Below are 19,178 nucleotides of genomic sequence, written 5' to 3'. Positions count from 1 at the left end.
TCGGAGTATTTTGTCAATTAATGAGTATTATTAGTTTTCGTGAATATTTGAAGATGTTCGTGAAATACGGAATCGAAAGAATGAATATCGTTATGGAGAGAAATTACGTTATAATTAAATGAGTAAAAATTTTTCAAAAGCCAAGTTCATGAAAACAGTCGACAACAATTGAAAAGAAATCAGAAACAAGAATGCGTACAGATATTACCATTAAATTAAACGGTAAATTTTCCTGCAAAATTTCACGACAAACATCGCAAACCAACTGATAATTCCGTTTCTCATTTTCTCGTTGCTATCCTCGTCAATTTTCATCAGGAAGGTTCCGCTCGCACTAAAGTTTCAACCTCCATAGTAGGTAACAGATTTCGTGCGATAAATTTTATCGAGATTGTTGGTCGCGGAGGTTCATTAGGTGGGAACGATTGAAAATTGCGGCATTCCACGGCCGTTGTATCGTCGAATAAAGTCATTAACACCGTTCGAACCGTGGCGGAGAGGTGTGCATCGTCGCAGGTGTGCGCAAACAAATCGAAAATCGCGTTATCGCGAATCGCGTGACGTATGCGCGGCGCGTTTTCCGAATCCAATTTGCCTGATAAAAGTGGATACGAAATAAATCCCATCACGGCCTTTTTCCCATCATAATTTCAACGCCCATACCCCGTCGCGCGTGCCAGGCATCGAGAAATTGTTATTCGCGATCCTCGTTCCTCGTTTCATTCACGCGATTATCAATAAATCCTCGAAGCAAGCCTGAACTCATTGTCCACGCAGAAGACTGTTGCTATAAAACAATCGAAATTGTCGTTACCGGCCGGATTCTGTGGCTTCCTTTTTTATGGAGGGTTTCATATTTTCAGTAACAAATTTTTATATCGAAGTGCGAGACGTTTTATTAATAATGAGAAAAATATAACGAGACATAGAGAAATAAATATAATTAACAGCGAAGATAATAAATGCCAGGTATCATGTAAAATATAGATTTTTTATATAGTAAACGTAATATCTTTACACATTACGTATTTTCTGATGATTATATAGTTCTGCGTGGTTCTAGTTTATGACAACTGCATGATATCAAACAAGAAAATATAATATCCTGTCATGAAACTTACGCTAAATTTCTATATAAATCTGTTATATCGTTAAATAAATGTTGTATAGGTGAAATGCCGCGGCACAAATTATGACTGAAATACAAAAAGATAAATATTTTACACAGAATGTAATACACAAACGCACTGCTGGAAGAATTATAGTATTCTAGTAATAATAGCATATATAGTATTATAGTAATTATATTAAGCATTCTAGTAATAATAGTATATGTAGTATTATAGTAATTATATTAAATATTATAATAATATGGACGGTTCTACTGCATTAACCACGCGAACGGAAGCGAGGAAATATCACAGACTTAATAGATTGACATTTTATTTCTGTAATACGACAATAGAGATTCACTTTAATTAAGTGAATCTCTAATAATAATTAATCGTTAAAAAAGAAACGTATCAACAGATTGATAGTGGACGTCGAAGAGAGGATGTGGAAATTCGATTGACACGATTCCCTTGAATTATTTAAAGCACAATGTAATCAATAAAATAAGATAAAATAATCTCGTGGATAAAAGAATACGGTTTGTAAATATAAAAAGATAATGCACATAAATGAACAAAGTACTGGAGAAAAAAGTCAGTCACTACGTAGTAAAAAACCCTATGACAGATATTTTATAATTTTCTAGATCTTTCAAAAGGGAATTTGAAGCTGTTCATTATTCTGATCGAAGTCGTCGACACAAAGGCTCCGAAAGCAAGAGGAGAAAGAAGTGAGAAGAGTAAGTAATTCAGGATATCTGGCGGCGAGCCAACTTACACTTTTCTCCCTTTATCTGTTCTCTTTATTCACCGTGTATATTCTACCTCAATTTCCCATAATTCAGTCTCTCCCATTCAAGATATAAATTGATATATTAGTAGCCATTAACAGACAAATTCTATCTTTTTAACACGGCTCGATTCGAACCGACGTGCAAACACGCAACAATCGAATTTACGTTGTATTTAGCGTAATTAAAGAATTAACAAGTTAATCGCTGTGTTTTCGTTAGCCAATTAATATTTTCCGCTTTAGGGAACAGGATTTCGAGATAGAATTGAAAATTTAATCGAGAATTAATCCATTGGGGTTGTTGAATTGTAGAAAATTTTCATAACGAGTGTAATTTCAATACGGCACGATGAATTATTGTGCCGTTTAATGGCGTGAAACAACTTAATATACAAATGCGATCTATAACGATTCCATTTTACATATCACGAAAATTAATCATACCTCGGTAACCTTGCTACATATTCATTTATGTATATAATATACGGTGCGTATGAAAAGTAAAGTGAAGTAAATTATGCCGTCATAAGTAATTTTAAATACGATCGACAAATAAACGTCAAACGATTTCTCAATATCTTTCAATTTTTAGCTAAAATATTTCCTCTCATCCTTCACATTTTTCAATATATTTTAGTACTTCTTTAAAAAATCTCAAATCTAATATTTTAAATACAGGATGATATCCCATGGCATCGAAGAACCACCTTGGATTATTCGCACGAAAATAACGAGAAAGCTTTATAGAAATATATGCTTTATTTGTTTTCCAGTTATAGCGAGTTTTATGTTGCAATAATTCTATTGAAAGATGGAAGTAATTGAACTAACTTTACCTACCTATTTCTAAGCAAAACTCATTATCTAACATTAATTTATGTATCTACTCTAATTCCGTAAACGCTTTGCTTAGTATCTCACGTATGTCATTAGAGCACTGATTGTAAGTATCAGATCACTGAAATGCGAACGTATACGGATACAACGTTTTAAAGAATGAACTCGCTATAACTGAAAAACATGGTCAAATAGAGAATACGTTTATGTGAACCCCTTTTTATTATTTTTATGTGTAGAATTCACTTAAGTATTAATTTAATCTTTATAAATTTATTACATTAATTTTCATTATATTATATACATAACGAAACACTACAGCAGACATATTTCTCACCTTATTTCGAATCACAAAAATAGAAACTTGTAAAAGAAAATGTAAGAAAGAAGTAACCAACGTAAGAGGCATTCGAAGTAAAGGCTCGAAAGTCCTCTTTCTTAATTCCTACGAACTACTTCTTTCTCGCCTGACTGCCGGAAACGGCCACCATCTTGGCTCTTTTCCACCTTGATGGTTTATTAATCTTTAATGGGTATAACTTCCAACACCGAAAGAGTTTTATATCCTCGAACATTTTACGCGGCACTCTCCTTTTTCATCGACCCTCTTCCTTGGTCCTTTCAACCCCCGCAGCCGCCGCCGAGCTCCTCCACCCTTCAACCAGGCACTTCTACCAGCCCGTATAAAATGATAAAATGATTCCGGTATATATGTACCCTCCGTTCCATGGAAAGAACGCTCCTTCTACGGAATTTAATCGACGTCTCGAGAATCTTCACCATCCCGTTCCCTCGTTAGAAAAAAAAGCCGCGTTTCTGGCCTCGATTCCGTTTCACGTGGCTTTCACAGTGGCGATGCAAATTTAACTCGTGTCCAATGTGCTTTTTGTAAAATGAGATTGCTTGTCCCGTGATGCAGGACCGAACGAGGGTCGGTCACGTAAGGGATGAACATCAAGGGTTGTTTTATCGGCAGGCGATTAATCCAGCGAATGGCTTTTTGCTGTTTCTTGAAATTATACTCTTTAGAGATATATTATCGTTAAAAAATATTCAGATATTTCTTTATTCTTGCCAGTTTGTAGTTTATTGATGAAATTCTTGTTTATTTTCTTATGGATAAAAAATGTGTAACGATACGAATTATATTAGAAGAAAAAGGTCTTTGTTTAAGATGTCCTTGTCAAAATTTGTATCGACAAGATTAGATTGATTGACGATTAGATATGACTACTATCTTTTCAAACGACTCTTTGTGCTCGTTGTTGAAAGAAGATTAATTTGGCGAAAATTTATGCATGGAATAAGAAAGGTATCTTTTTTTTAATTTATAGGAAAATGACAGTCAATTTGAGTCGCGATATCTAAAAATGAGTATACTTGTGAAATGTCGCTGCTAAGGCTTCCGATGGATAGTTTAAATGCATAGTCTGAAGATTCCGTAACAAGGTAGTGAAGACTTGTTTGTACTCGTTAATATGTCATCAACTTGTGAACTTTGGCACAGTTTACGTACTGCTACTATAAAATCGATCAACGTATACATAGTTACAATTTTACTTCATTTATCGTTTATTATCAGTCGTGTCTATAGTTAGTGGAAAATCCAATATGTAGAAACTTCCACTTCAATTAACCCGCATACTCCCGAATTCCTCTAAATTGAATGTTTCAATTAAACTTTTGTATTGCTGCTAGATACATACGTTTTGAAAAATGACTATCCATTTCAGAAACTATCTATTTCAAAAATATTGGGTAATGTAAAAAGTTTTGGAAAAATTGCAAACTATGTTGTTGAAAACGATTAAACAATCGTTTCTGTAAATGTACTATCGCATTAACCGAAGAAACAAAGGTCGAGAGATTCTATAGGTTTGACAGATTAATATATTATTCCTATCAAACAGTGATCAAAAGTTAATTTGAAGAAAATTATTGAAAAAATTAACAGACCAAGAAATGGGCATAAAAATCGGACTAACATAAAGGACGATCTTCTAATTGTTTGAAGCGGTGTATTATAAAATTACCTTGCAATTATCTTCTTAAGAAGAATAGTAGTACAGAATTTTATAAAAATATCTCGTAAATAAATATTATCAATATCAATCATATTTTGTATATTTCAGATTCGCCGTAATGTAAAAAAAATTTCTTATATCATATGAAACGCGCACACGGCAACAAAACGAACAATTTGTCGGAATTTTGGTAAAAAATGATGCAAGATATTACGGTGTAAATTATGCCACGTGCCCAGAACAAATTAACTGGTAACATTTGGTGCTCGATAATGTATCGTGATCCACAATTCTCTATTATCGGCCAATTGGAGGTGTGTCGGAGTTGGAAGCGGACTGGTTTTCAACAGTGCTTTTCTTTTTTCGTCGCTTTGGGGAAACAGGCGCGCGCCATGCATACATTTCACCTCGATAATAAAGGGTCGCGCGTTAATAAGCCCGAAATTATGAATCCTCGAACTATTGATCAAGCTGTACAGGGTGAGTCATTAATTATGAAAACAGCCAGCGTTGGGAAATTATTTATGTGGTGGAATTTACGAGGATGCTAAAACAGAAATTCATGAAATTCGATCGTTTAAACGATACCAAGGGGCCAAGGAACGGGAGATAATTGGAGTAAAAGCCTTACGTTATTTATTTATCTTTTGCTTCTTTTATTTCTCAGTGGTTAATTTGCTAATAACACGAAGCTTAATGCGCTACTAAATCTATAGAGGATCGGATGGATAGAAATCTATTTCTGATAATTAGACCGCGGATTTTCATGTACTTGTTTATATTTTCAAAGTTTTCAAGCAACGATAATGAAGGATATTTTTATAATGTTCAAAGCTACATTTTTAAATATTTATTCCTCATAATAAAATGTAATATTAACTGGATAGAATGAGAAAAATTTTTACTTTTAATATTTAACACTCTGATGGCTGCTATCAGATACACATGTGTAATTTCACTTTACTATTATAGACATCATATCGTTTCCAATTTAAAATGATGCATTGCTTTCTTGGAATTGAGGATTCTTCAATTTTTCGTTGTCGCAATAAAAGTGAATATTAACTCTACTAAAAATACTTACATAACTGTAACGATTGCCGAAACAAAAACTCTACTACCAGTCGTTTTCACTGATTTGATAATTCTAACGTTAACATACATTCTTTAATTACTTCACCGAGGAAAGAGAAATTCATAAACTGCCAATAAGAGACACTCGGTGATTTCGACAATGATGAGACACGCAATGGTTTCGATAATTTAACACTCGTCATCCGCTTCAACGGTTTAAAATTTCTCGATACGATTAATTTTACAATCGAGAGAACAAAAGTAAGAAAGCGAAATACGCGAGGCGAGATGATAAGGTTTCTTAAAGGTTCACTTCCATGAAAAAATATATCCCCGTTGAGGAGCAGCCGTTCATAGGCCATGATTCTTTTAATAGCTGCTTTACGACACCGAGGTGTAGGACAAGTAGGCTGTAACTGTTCAACGCTTTTATGTGCCATAAAATATTCGCATGATTTCCCACGCCGTATTCTTTTCTCTCGGCGTGGCGTCGTTCGCGATGCACCCGCCGGGAACAATTTTCCAGTGGAACACAGTATAAACACGGTAAAACACGCGCTGAATTACTAGCCACGTTGTTTTCCGGGAACCAGCTCGCGATTATATCGTACTTTTCCACGTCACGGACGTCCCGTTCCAGAATTTCCATTCTCATCTCGTTATTCGATGAAGAAGCACCCTTATTATCAGTAAATTTTTAAATTGGTCGCTGTTCGTTTCAGTTATATGTTTAACGATATTATATCCAGCTGTGTTCAATGATACATTCAACAACATTATGTCCAGCTATATTCGATGATATATTAGGTTGTCCGAAAAGTATCTTTCTTCCGCAAATGTGTTTTTTACAACGGAGTAGCTTCATACAAACGTGAAACCAAGTCTGTGAAATGTCGCGATGTTTATTTTAACAGAACAAAATGGATCGTACGTAATTCGACAAAATAATATAAAACAAAAAACGTCGTGCGTCTATTATTTCCTTATAAAACGAAAGAAACTTTTCGAATAACCTAATACTCGATAATATTCCCGATATATCAATATTCCCAAGTATATCGATCGGTGTTGCACAGAAGTCTCAAATGACAAGAAGATTTATTATTTTTGGTCCATCGATCTATGAACGATGCATCCGATCATGCAGATACAAACGTGAAACGAAGGGAGAATTCTTCCCTGTCGCATAAGTGTCCTTCGCATTATACGCGAAGAGTCTCGTACTTAGCTACGTCCGGATCCTCTTTCCGTAACCCAGTCGCCCTTCTATCACCAGAAGAATAGACGACCAAGGAGGAGAGTAGAAAAAGAAAGAAGCAAAAGAAGGAAGAGTATAAGAAAGGTTGAAAAAGAGACACGAAAGAGGATGGAGGGTCGTCCGTGTGAAAAGCCAGCTAACAAAAGTGGGTGGGACAGCCAGACTCATAGAAATTCCGGGACTATTTATAGCGAGGAGTTATTAGCAATTGATCGTTTTTGTTGCGTGAAAATCTTCCCTTAATTACAGCGTTTTGCTTTTCTCGTCTGAATGCGACGCATTCGTAAAAATCCCAGGCCTTCGTGGTATTAAGTCATACGTATGTGAAATTTGTTTGAAGGTTCAGATGCTACAGATTCTTCGTTTAAAATGTGGACATAGAAAGAAGTAGAAATATATTTGTCCATATCTGCTGGAATTATTGTTGCCAAGAGACGGTAAGATGTTTCAGAATTTTCTGAGAAGAAAATGATTACGGTTCTTAACATCGCTGTATCTAAAAATCTTTTAGGATATTCTCCGGAAGATATTTTCAGCAAACGATAGAACAAATACATCGTAGAAAAGATTTGTCAAAAGCAATTTTCTTGATTTCAAACTTGTTAAATTACACGTTCTAAAAGACCATCAAATTAAATCCATCTCTTTTGAAAACGTTCTTCACAAAGAATTTAAAGAGGAATTACTCGACAAACGGAGAAGGAATCTTTGTCCTTTGATTTCGGTTAAAGAGAACGGCAGCCAGTCGATATAAGAAAGATTAAAGAGAAAGAAAAGAGTAACTTCTCGAGGCAGGATAGTTACCAACGCAAAGCCGCGCGTGGTCGCGTCTTAATTCCTCTTTTTGTCTGTATCAATCATCCACTTTAATTTCCCATGGGTACTATGCCATGGGATTAACCAGTTCGGGCTGTGTACGTGCGAAATTAAGTTTGAGGATTTTTATGTACACGTGAGACCGGCGCCATTGGACCGGGATTCCTTCGATAATAAGAGTAGCCTGACTTTCTCTTTTCCAAGATAATTTCACATCGACAAGGAAGACTACACCGATAGCAAAAGAAACGAAACATTTATTTATTTAATTATTTGTCCATTTCATTGATCCATTTCGTAATTTATTTAGGTATCTTTATCGAAGATAAGTACGGAATACTATGAAACTTTAATGTTTTAATGGAACATTTCGAACATGCTAAGTTCTAATTAAACATAAATTGATATCAATTCAAATAACGTTTTTATAATAACTTACAACTATAAGAACAATTATACTGATATATATTTCTATACATAGTATTCAACAACCGAAAATTTCCGTTTCACTCGAAAACTTTAATTAATCAACTTACTATGCGGCCATTAAAGAGCCTGTTCATGAAATCCTCGGAACCGATTTTCTTGCGACTAAACAGGAATCTTTCTTCTCAGTTAATTGAAATTTTAATTACCAAGCCCATTTAATATCCTTTATATACCCACGGCCAAGTTCTTCCAAACGAAAGCCTTTTTCGCACGGACGATAAGCTCAAAGCAGAAATAACTTTTTTCTAATACAAAGTGCATAGTTATAATAAAACTCGTTGAAAAATGAAATCCAGTGAAGGGGAATCAAACGTTGAGATGAATTTCCAATGTTTTTTATCAACGTCGAACGTCGCGAATAGCTTCAAAGCGATCGCGCAATGGACTCAAGTTCAGTGTAAAATTTTTACAAAAGTTCGTAGTTAACACGTTTCAATGAGGTCAATTTTATTTTATACCGTGTATTGATAAATTTGATCAATTTTATAAGTTTATAAAACATTTCACGATAAACTTAGTCAATTTTTATCGTGTACAATTTATTAGTCATAAATTGCAATTTCGTGATTACTTTTTAGAAAGATTCTGTTGCATTTACTAGTAAATATTTCCAAATTTTATTCGCAGGCTCGCAAGATATTTAATTCTGTGATATTAAAAACGTTTTGTGCAAGATAAATGATAGACGAATAACACGTTGTATTATTAATGCAATGAAATAGAATGTTCCAACAGTTGTCCAATACTTTTCACACTAACAATTCTTTCAACTATGAAATGCTTTTATCGACAATTTTGAATATTTCTCCTTCATTACTGTATTTAAAATCCAACTAAAACTAGGAGGTGTAATATTTGTCCGAATTATTTATTGTTTGGCGAAGATCTATAATAAATATAATATAACATAATAAACTAACTAATAAATATAATATATATAATAAACTTCCATCTAAACCAAATATAGAATTAAATATTTATTGTCCGAAACCATACAAATTTTCTGTAAAACCTAATATATCCATAAAAGGTTTCTACAAGTGTTCCATAACTAATTTGATTCGGACTTATAAGATTGAACTTAATCCTATCATTCGTGGTCAAGTACGCGACAAGGAACTCTCTTTGAAGCTTAACGATTCCATTAGCGGATTTTTCATGGTGGTCAAGCGAGTAAGAGAGAGAGGAAGAGAGAGGGAGAGAGAATCATATACGGGTTTCTCAAGTGGTCGCGGACTCGATCCTATTCGCGAGGAATCGCGCGTGACGTCCACGCCGGATTATCGAGTCCCATGCGTGCTCGTGTCAAAACGTATGCGATCCCACGTACGGTACACTAGGAGAAACGATGTTAAAGTACCGCTGTCACGTCAGGAATCTGGTCAGCCGATAAACACGAAGGACTGCGCCACGGGAATCGAATTCGCGTGTCCCGCGGGACCAACCTCGTAATTCTGTTAGCCATGCTGAAACGTACGTACCTCTTGGTTCTCCACCTGATGTCCATCCACAGTGACACACAGAAGTGTTTGAATACGTATCATAGAAAAGTTTGGTATATATATATCGAGTATGCTATATCATACATTTTGAAATTTCATTAGCACTGCAATGAAATCTGTGAAACATGCTAATACTGATTGAATTTGAAACCAATTGAAAATGTATAATACATAGAAATTACAGAATATTTATTACAAACGTATATTCCTACTGAGTTTTATTAATATAGTCGATGATCGATCGTCGTTTAATATAATATATATTTAATAAATTGTCCTGTATTTCCTATAGATATTTTCACAAGTATTTCGACCGATCCAATCAGGATAGTTAAGTATCATTACGGTGCTAATGAAATTTCAAAATGTTTCGTATAAAACGAATAAAATAGACGTTAAATATGTTTGCAAATTCGTCAATTTGCGTATGGGTCATCTATGAAATTGGGTAGTGTACAAGTCTTTGAATAGGAAGATGGATGACGGAGTAAAATCATGAGCTTGAAAAGATTTCGAATAAAAAAAATGTGTTTAAAATGGAGAAATGCAAGAAATAATAAAAGAAGAATAATAAATAAATTAGAATAATAAATCAGTTTATCTTTCTTGTAACCATCTGTGCTGTACTATTATGAGCGAAAATATGACGTTGAATAGAACAAAATGAGTAATTTGGAACGTAAAATTAACAAAAAAAAAAAAATAATAATAAATTATAAAGGAAGTACAATAAATCAAATTATTCGTCTCTCATAAAATTCATATACTTGCATTATCGCCTTTTACTTAAAACGCTGTGCTATAATTAGAATACATTATGGGTACTATACAAGATTATATCTTAAGCCTGAACAATTATTTAAGACTCTTCCAGTTACTTCGGAGCTGTTATCCATTTATAAATTATACGAATCGCAATCAAAGAATACTGATGATTGCAGCGTTGGCACAAACAAATTAGCAGCACGTTTCGCTCTCGCTGTTGTTCAAACTATTCGAAACGAAATTACGACGAGGGTGGTTAAATGGAAGGTTTCTGTGTTCTTTCGTGCGTCATTTAGCACCCCGCCCTGTCGAGAATGCAGAATCATTAACGCTTGAACGCCTTCCTCGTAGATCACTTATGTTGTTGCTCGAAAGATTAAACTTCTTTGACTGGTGGCTAAGCAGTCGTTCTCGCCGTTAATGGAGTACCATTGCATTTTGCCTTTATAATACCTTTTTTCTTCCGTCGGTCTGATTATTTGCGAAAACGTAATGGTCGTTATAAATCTGCTTAACGCTGGAAGGATCTGAGTTTCTCGAAAGAAAATTTGAATAAAATGTACGAAAGAAGAACAAATAAAAATAACAGTTTTACAGAAACTGGCGGTCGAGTGAGTGAACACATGCAGAAATTTAAATCTTGTAATTGCGATTCTCATGAATGATCGTAAATGACCCTCGTCTGATTTTTCTACTTTTCAAATTCAAACTGAATAACTCCATTTATTATTAATTTTTCCATTACGCAAGCATATGATTAATGTTCGGTTTTCAGAAAACGAAATACTTATTTCCACCAGTTCATTTATTACAGGAGTACGACGTAAGATAAAGATAATATTACTTTACATTATTGTCTTTCTTTCCTGTTTTTTTTTAAATTTACAAACAGTTCAAGTGAAAAATTTATGGTCACACAAATTATTATTCGATACGTAGACGATAATTACTCGATTCGAAGAGAACAATTTGAAGCATTTTTGCAAAATTATTAAGTACCTATCTAACATACCAGTGTATAAGAAACACTTCGCACAAACTACATTCAAGATCAGCCAAGAGGACATTATACATTATATTCGTATTTAACACCTTAGTAATTAATAAATTTTATCAAAGTTCGCTCAAGCCTTTCGATTTTACTAAAAAGAAAATAAAAAATAAAAATTCAAAGTGGTACTAATTGATAAATATATTTCTGCAATATCTGATGTGAAAAGTATGCTTTTGAAAGCATGGTCGAATCGGAACGAACGATTGGAAAGATTCTAGGCTAATCGAAGCGAGGCACTTCACGTTGATTCCAGATAAAGTATGTCGAGAGAGATCGAAAGCCATTTGGAAACCACTCAGGACTACTTATGGCGCACTCAGCTATCCGATTAGAGGTTAAATTATGACGTATTTCGGCACCACCTGTATGCCACGGATAACGGATACTGATGGCACGTGACCTGTCGCGATGCTAATTTATGCGAATTTCAACGTGCACGTCGTCCTCTTCCGCCTCTATGAAATTACACGAGTATAATTCCCAGACGTTCGTTTAAATTCGTCTTGCTTCGTTATGACAGAAGTAAAATACTAATGAAATAAGTAAGAATTATATGTGTCATTGGATATAATAAATTGGGGCAAAAAATGTTGCTCGTGTACGAAGGTACCTACGACGTTTCTCACGACGTGCGAAGGGACTACGAAATTCCAAATGCGCGTATGAATAGAATTATATAGAAAGTCACGAAAAAAGAATTGTAAAAGTACATAGTAAATCGCTACTATAATAGTAATTTTAATAGTAAATCGCCAACATCGTATCATTTGCCTTCGTCCGTGGGAAGTTTTCTGACAGATTTTTCATTTATGCATTGGTAATCTTGCGAATAATGTTACAATTGACAACTAGAGAAAAAAAAATATGTACTTCAATTTGCTGATGTTTTATATACTGAATAATATATCAAAGAAAGATTTACGTCAGCTTAAGCAGAAAGCGTTTGGCGTTCGAATCGATTTCCTTAGAAACGTCCATCGAAGCAACATTCGTAGGAATCCGCTATCGTCTTTTGAGATTCTTCATCTCAACTCGAATCGAACCTCGAAACACCAACCCATAAATATCGAATATCGAATAGCTTTGAACTGGAAACACCATTTAGATTTAGGTATCGTTCGAATAAGCCGCATTTCTTATTATTCTTTTCTTTTAAAAACAGACGATTAAATTCCTCGTTCTGTCTTCGACATAAATATCCCCATGCGAGTTTAAAATATTCAAAATTCTCCTCGAATAGATGAGCTTCGTATCGCCTTTATATGGTTGTACAAAGTAACTGTTTAATTTTGAGAAAACAAGGTAGAAATATTCGCCATCACAACTTTTTCATTCGTTTTTCATAATTAAGAAACTTGACGAGAAGAGAATATAAGACGCGAGTAAGTGGAAAAATATGATAGGAAGATCACATTAAAATCGCATTAAATTAAACGAAGAAAATTAAAACGATTAAATTACGATATTTTCTTGCTCGATCATTAACTTTCTAAATGATATATCGCGTTAGAAAGATTGATTACATAAATGTTAATATTTCAAAATTGTTTCGAAATAATTCTTTGGTGCTGCTCGCACTTCGCCATTATAATCCTCGATTTTAATAAAGTAACACCATTAGGTAATCTTGTTTAGAGATATATGAGAATCAAAGTTTCATGTGGAAAGAGAAATTTCTCAACATTCTAAATTAATCAAACCCTAAATTATTTAAGGAAACGGCCTAAAGTCCTGCTTAGAAAACTATCATTACAGGGATAAAAATCTTGGAAATATCGAAACCATTCCTTTACACGAATTTTCATCGCGTTCCACGCTCAACTCCCAAAAGTCTGATGCATAAAAATGTTATCTCTTCGACCTTGTGCCTCTGATCAGTACACCAAACCGTCGCGTCCTTCGCTTTATGAGGCAAAGAACGCGGGATACTGGACATTTTACGAGACGACATTTATGTTAGCGTTGTGTGCGACTTTTTATCGGTATCAAGAGTGCAGGAAGTATTAACGTCCCACGGATAAATTATGTGACTAATTTTATTATTTCATTTCATCGCATCGATGACGCTCACAACCGTACGAAACCAGAAGAATTTGGGGAACTACTACACCCCGTGGTTTCCCTTCATTTCGACTCTAAAATCCCAAACAGACGACGAAACAAAAACCTTGAATTCAGCAAGGTTCGATAAATTCGCCAGACAATGTAGCAGTAAAAATTGAATAAAACTAATTTATTCGATTTTTCTACAAATCTTCTCTAATAAAGATTCCAATGAAATATTACCCTGCGATTCAACAAACCTAAATTCCTCGAACGTGAATTCCTGTGAACTAAAAAAATCCCCTTTAATTTCCAACATTTATTTCGTCATTAAAACTTCTCAAATCTGTAAATTGAAAAATTCCCTAACGTTCCCAATATTTATTTGAATGTTCAAATTTCACAAAGCGAACTTTCGCCAAATTGGATCACGTTAACAGCTGAAAATAGAATACAATAAAATAGCAAACAACTAAAATAACTTTTTCGACAATTTAATTACAACAAAAAATACCAATCAAATATACTACTTATGGGTTTATATAAAAAAAAAAAAAAAAAAAAAAAAAAAAACAGTAAACTAGAATGAGAAACAGGAAAGGGGAAGTTGAAAATAAATTGTGAGGGACACATATGTGTTCAAAAATAAAAAGCCGTAATATAACTCGGAGAAGATCGTTCTCCATTGAAATCCGCAAGCTCGACAGAACGTTTCGGTGAGCATAGACGATGAAGGAGAGGCTTCTAGGGGGCGATTCACTGGCACGTGTGCGCCGAAGCCAATCTATAGCTGACGTCGGTAAATCACGATTTATGATAACAGAGGCTCCATTGAAATGAAATAGAGGCGCAGTTTCGCCGTTTGCTAGAAGATGCTCGACCGCTGTGCATGGAGGTGGCCTCTTAGCAAACTAGTTTATGCTCCTCTATCCCGGCCACCATTAGGGCGGCTTCCGAGAAATCCGCGATCCCAAGTTCAAACTGTAATTTAACCATTGATCGAATATGCGAATAAACGTCTCTTTAACGACGCCAACGATATAGTTCCTCCGATGGATAGGAGGAAACTGAACTGGCTCCTGAGATTATGGAAACAGATGCCTCTACGAAACGATCGAGTGGATTTTTATGGGTTGCGTTGTTTTACGTGACTCGTCTTGGAGACACGTTTAACATCGTGACACAGGAATATTAATCGAATATACCTAAGTATCGGAGATTTATTTGTATTTGCATGAAAAATGTTTGCATTATGTCTTAGAAGATTTTCGGAGTGATTGGAGTGAATGTAAGTTGTGGGTGTACGTTCTTATATCAGGGATTTTTTAGATGGAGAAGATTATCAAAGAATTTCTTTTTACTCTCAAAATCGGAACTTCTCAAGAATAGTTGAAGAAATTAATTATGCAACGTGGATAGTGGATACATTCCATCAGCGTACCACGAAGTTCTACGACACGACCAACCAGCATCTCCAACACATTTTGATAGTAAAACTTCTTAAAACCAAGAATTTTGTTTCAGAGAGAAAGATGTTATATAGCTGTCGGCGAAAACAGTACAAGAAACAATTTTCATGTTATTAGCGATTCGATAACGCCACCGATAAAATCCAAAAAATTGAAATTAATCTTTTCTTACGACACCACAAAAGCTTCAAAAACAAACTTTCAAAAAAAAACTCGGCTCCTTTTATATCAATGTAACTCTTAATCCCCGACCAGAATACACAAAGCAGTTACGAAAAAAGAGAAAAATGGTACCCAATTTATAACGTATAAACCCGAGGGGAGAGATTCGTTCCCGAGCGAATGACCAATAAGTTATCACTTACGAGTGCTAGGAATTACACGTAGGACGATTTTCATGCTCTTTAACGTTTCCACCTCGGAGTCTGATTTACGGGAGATCTTCTCACGTGTCGATTACGAAACGCGGAGAGAAAGAGCGAGAGCCGACCTCGCGTTTTTTTCTTCTTATCTGCCTCTCTCTCACACTCTTCTATTTCTCTCTTCGTCTCTCGCTCTTTCCTCTTCTTCTTCTTCTTCTCCTCCAGAAGTTCCGGCTGCCTGGTAAATCCTGGGATCCCATTATCCGTGTCTCATCCATAGTGATGCAGATTACAATAACAAATAGGCGGCAGGGTCGTAGCCCGGACGATATCGCGGGAAAAGAATCTCTTGGACTCCCTTTCCCTTTGCTCGAGGCCGAATCTTCTACCTGGCACCCCATAGCCTCGAGGACGTTCTCGATGGAGGAAGCAAGAAAAAGGTGCCGGTCGTGGCAGCTTCGAGTACAGGCTGGTCCAGGCTCGAGCACCTCGCGTTTCAACATTCAGACAATAAAAATTCTGATAACGAGCGGTCTCCTCTTCGTTTTTCCCCTGCTTGTCTTTTTCCCCAGTCACCTGCACTGCTGTGCTTTAAAAATATTGTTACTGGCGAGAGCCAGGGTTTGCGGTTTTAATTGAGTCGAAAAGAAAGACGCTAAAGTTCGTGGAAGTTAGCGCGCTTCGGGGTTGTTACGAGGCGCTTAGCGAAACGGTGTGTTGCAAAGAAGAGTAAATTCTTCTTCTTCTTCTATTTTTTTCTTTCTTCTTTTTTTCTTTCTTTTTATTTTTTTATTTTTTTTTTCTTTTTTTCTTTTTTTCTTTCTTTTCCGTTTATATATATTCTCGTTTCTGTGCTCGTTTAGAAGATGTAAATTATGGATTGACTTGTGGGTAAAGTTTGAAGATAATCAGATTGTCAGTTGTATAAGTTTGAAATTGACGTATGCTCGTAATTTAAGGATTACAAATTAAAAATTGATAGTCGGAGTAGTCTAAGCTACATATAAATTGGTGAATTTAGGACCATGGTGAATCAAATGCCTCTCTTTCCTTTTTCGAAACTGAGTCATACTCTGAGTTATTTACGTTGTTTACATAGTCATATATATCAAAAGACACATACGAATATAAAGCTATAGTCATCTTTCTGTTTCTTCTAATTTATGAATTTATGATTAATTTATTTTAATCAGCGACTTCGGAGCTCGACTTGTATGTAATTGAAAGTGCTGAAATAATTTCTACGTTAAAGCGTTTCTCTAACTAAATAATCGCAATGACGATGTAAAGTTAATGTCTCAAAAAAATTCCTCCGATTAAATAATAATTTTAATTTGGCTGTAACGTTAATGTTCTTCGCCTCGAACGAAGCACGTTTTCCATCCCAATCATATTTCGTAAAGTCTACGCACGAATATTTACTAGATATGTACTCGTAACCCAGGAAACGATTTAACAGTTTTTACTTTCAAATCTGGAATTCTATAGGTGGACAGCCCTGTAGAATCGACATCGTGACTTTGGACACGAGTCGATTTCCAAGCGCGATGTAAATGCTGCCGCAGGACAATGGGAAGCGAGCGAACGATGTCGTCCTTTATGGCGAACGCTGACCTCCGCGATCGACAAAAACAGCGCCAGTGGAATCAGGCCTAAAAGAGGAGCGTGCCAATGCGATCGACTTAATCGATTCCACGTCGGACAAAACTGCCACCACGATGTCTCAATCTACTTTTGCTATTCGCCGATGTTTCTCGCGTGAACGTAAAAACTTGAATTTAAATCGTCATTTAGGTAGCGTTTCAACAAAAGTTGAGGATTTTCTCTTCCTATCCCACTATGTTGAAATACTATTCGCAGCTATGACACTTATTTCGGTTTTTATCATACATTGCATACAGAGACTGTACGTAACAAGAAGTAAAAGTTTACGTCTATGATGGGAATATTTATTAGAAATGAACGAATGTGCCATTTGTGATAAAGTTTGGAAAAATCAGATACAAATATTTGTACGTTGTATTTATTATAGCATCTATATATCAATTAATGATAAAAAAATGTTTCAATAAAAAATCAGACTATGTGCAAATGTTTTTCTATAGCCACTGTGTGTTAGATCGATGTAAAAGTTCATTTATTTTTGCATAAGTTATTCTAGTTTCTATATCGATATTTTTATTAACTACGGAAATATATATGAAACAACTACTGTTCTGATAATTATTAACTTATCATGTTCTGCATCATACGTTATATTTTACGTTAAAATATTCTATAGAGTGTCTCAATTGATTTCCATATTCTTTCCATATTCAATCACGATGTGCCTTATAATTGTCTGTACACGTTAGAATAGTTTCCGCGTCACAATTGCTCGATGTATTCCATGTCGTCGCCCTAATTCTCAAACAAGTCGGTATTCGCGCCAAATCTCGAGCTGAGGGATAAACAGCGTACTGCCTTCGCTATCCACAAATATTTACTCGAGTTATATCCGCTTCACGCGGTTTCCAGAGTCCCTTTTGTACCAGCAAATCCTTCTCTTCCAGAAGTACGATGGTCCAGCGTTGAAACCACTAGAAAAAGGACTTGTATCCCTCATACTATTTTCCTATTATTTTTATGGTAGAATTGATCGGTAAGTTTTACAAATTTGAAATTTTATATATTTGATGAATTTTCTAAAATGATTTAGAAAATTAATTGATTAATTGTTGAGAAAAGTGCATAGAATCAGGTTGAAAATTTAAATATATGACGTAGTTTAAAGAATTACGTACGATGAGAATTTTATTTCGGAAATGACATTTTATATGCAGAGCGATAACAAAATTTTATTCGTTAAAATTTCGTAGGATTTATTAGTAGCTATGCTGTTTCAAAGAAAGTTCTTTTTTTAATGAAACGAATTATAATTTTCCATTGGGCGGAGTTTGGGTAGTAAAAATAATAGAATTCCTGAAGACTGGTTTTTCTCAGAAAAGGGAAGCTTCAGGAAGATATGTCTTGAATAAAATATTACGTGTTTCTATTAATCTTTAATAAAAAGCTTCTTTTCTTCTAAAGCGAGTTATTTATAATTTCTGTGCTTTCCTTCTTATACGAATATCAGTCTTGAAATATATTTATAATCTTCATAATAATATACATTTAAATTTAGAAACTTTATTTCATAAGCATTCTCCGAAATACATCCTTCGAATATAATATTTTAATTAATTAAACGCTGTATCCTATTTGCTCATCGCAGTTTCGAAGTCATTAAATTGCAGCTTTTATTAATTTTCCTCGTCGTGTTGCAGAAAGAAAGAAAAAGAAGGACTTTTCCAAACTGTATAAGACGGCGCTGCTAGTTCGTCTTCAATGGAAAATATATTTCTAGCGAAATTTTCGCAGACGAAATTTTCTTCGCAAGATGCTTCGTTCGAAATCGTCGTTTCTGGTGTTGCACGATCATACGCGGGTAAGTGTTCGCAGTAGAGGGTGAAAAATACGACTTCTTCGTCGAGAGAACGGTCACGTCTAACAGGAAGTCCGTCTTCTAGTTTCGAGTCATATCGTTTTTCTCGTCGTCGTG

At 35.0% G+C, this 19,178-nt stretch overlaps 1 protein-coding gene and 1 long non-coding RNA gene across 2 annotated transcripts in view; one reads left to right on the top strand and one right to left on the bottom strand.

Moving 5' to 3' along the window:
- Nucleotides 1-1,846, top strand: part of LOC110119253 — a 124,996-nt gene extending 123,150 nt beyond the window's left edge. Inside the window, exon 3 of the long non-coding RNA XR_002307661.2 lies at nt 1,760-1,846. This is a non-coding gene — a long non-coding RNA (uncharacterized LOC110119253). The remainder of the gene's footprint in view (nt 1-1,759) is intronic.
- The window catches only part of LOC100646409 (mannosyl-oligosaccharide 1,2-alpha-mannosidase IA), a 702,484-nt gene that overhangs the window by 387,821 nt on the left and 295,485 nt on the right, over nt 1-19,178 (bottom strand). The window lies entirely within an intron of this gene.

Source organism: Bombus terrestris, chromosome 4, assembly GCF_910591885.1.
Source record: "Bombus terrestris chromosome 4, iyBomTerr1.2, whole genome shotgun sequence".
NCBI lineage: Eukaryota > Metazoa > Arthropoda > Insecta > Hymenoptera > Apidae > Bombus > Bombus terrestris.
Note: the sequence above shows the minus strand (reverse complement) of the source record. Positions and strands in the feature narration are given on the sequence as shown.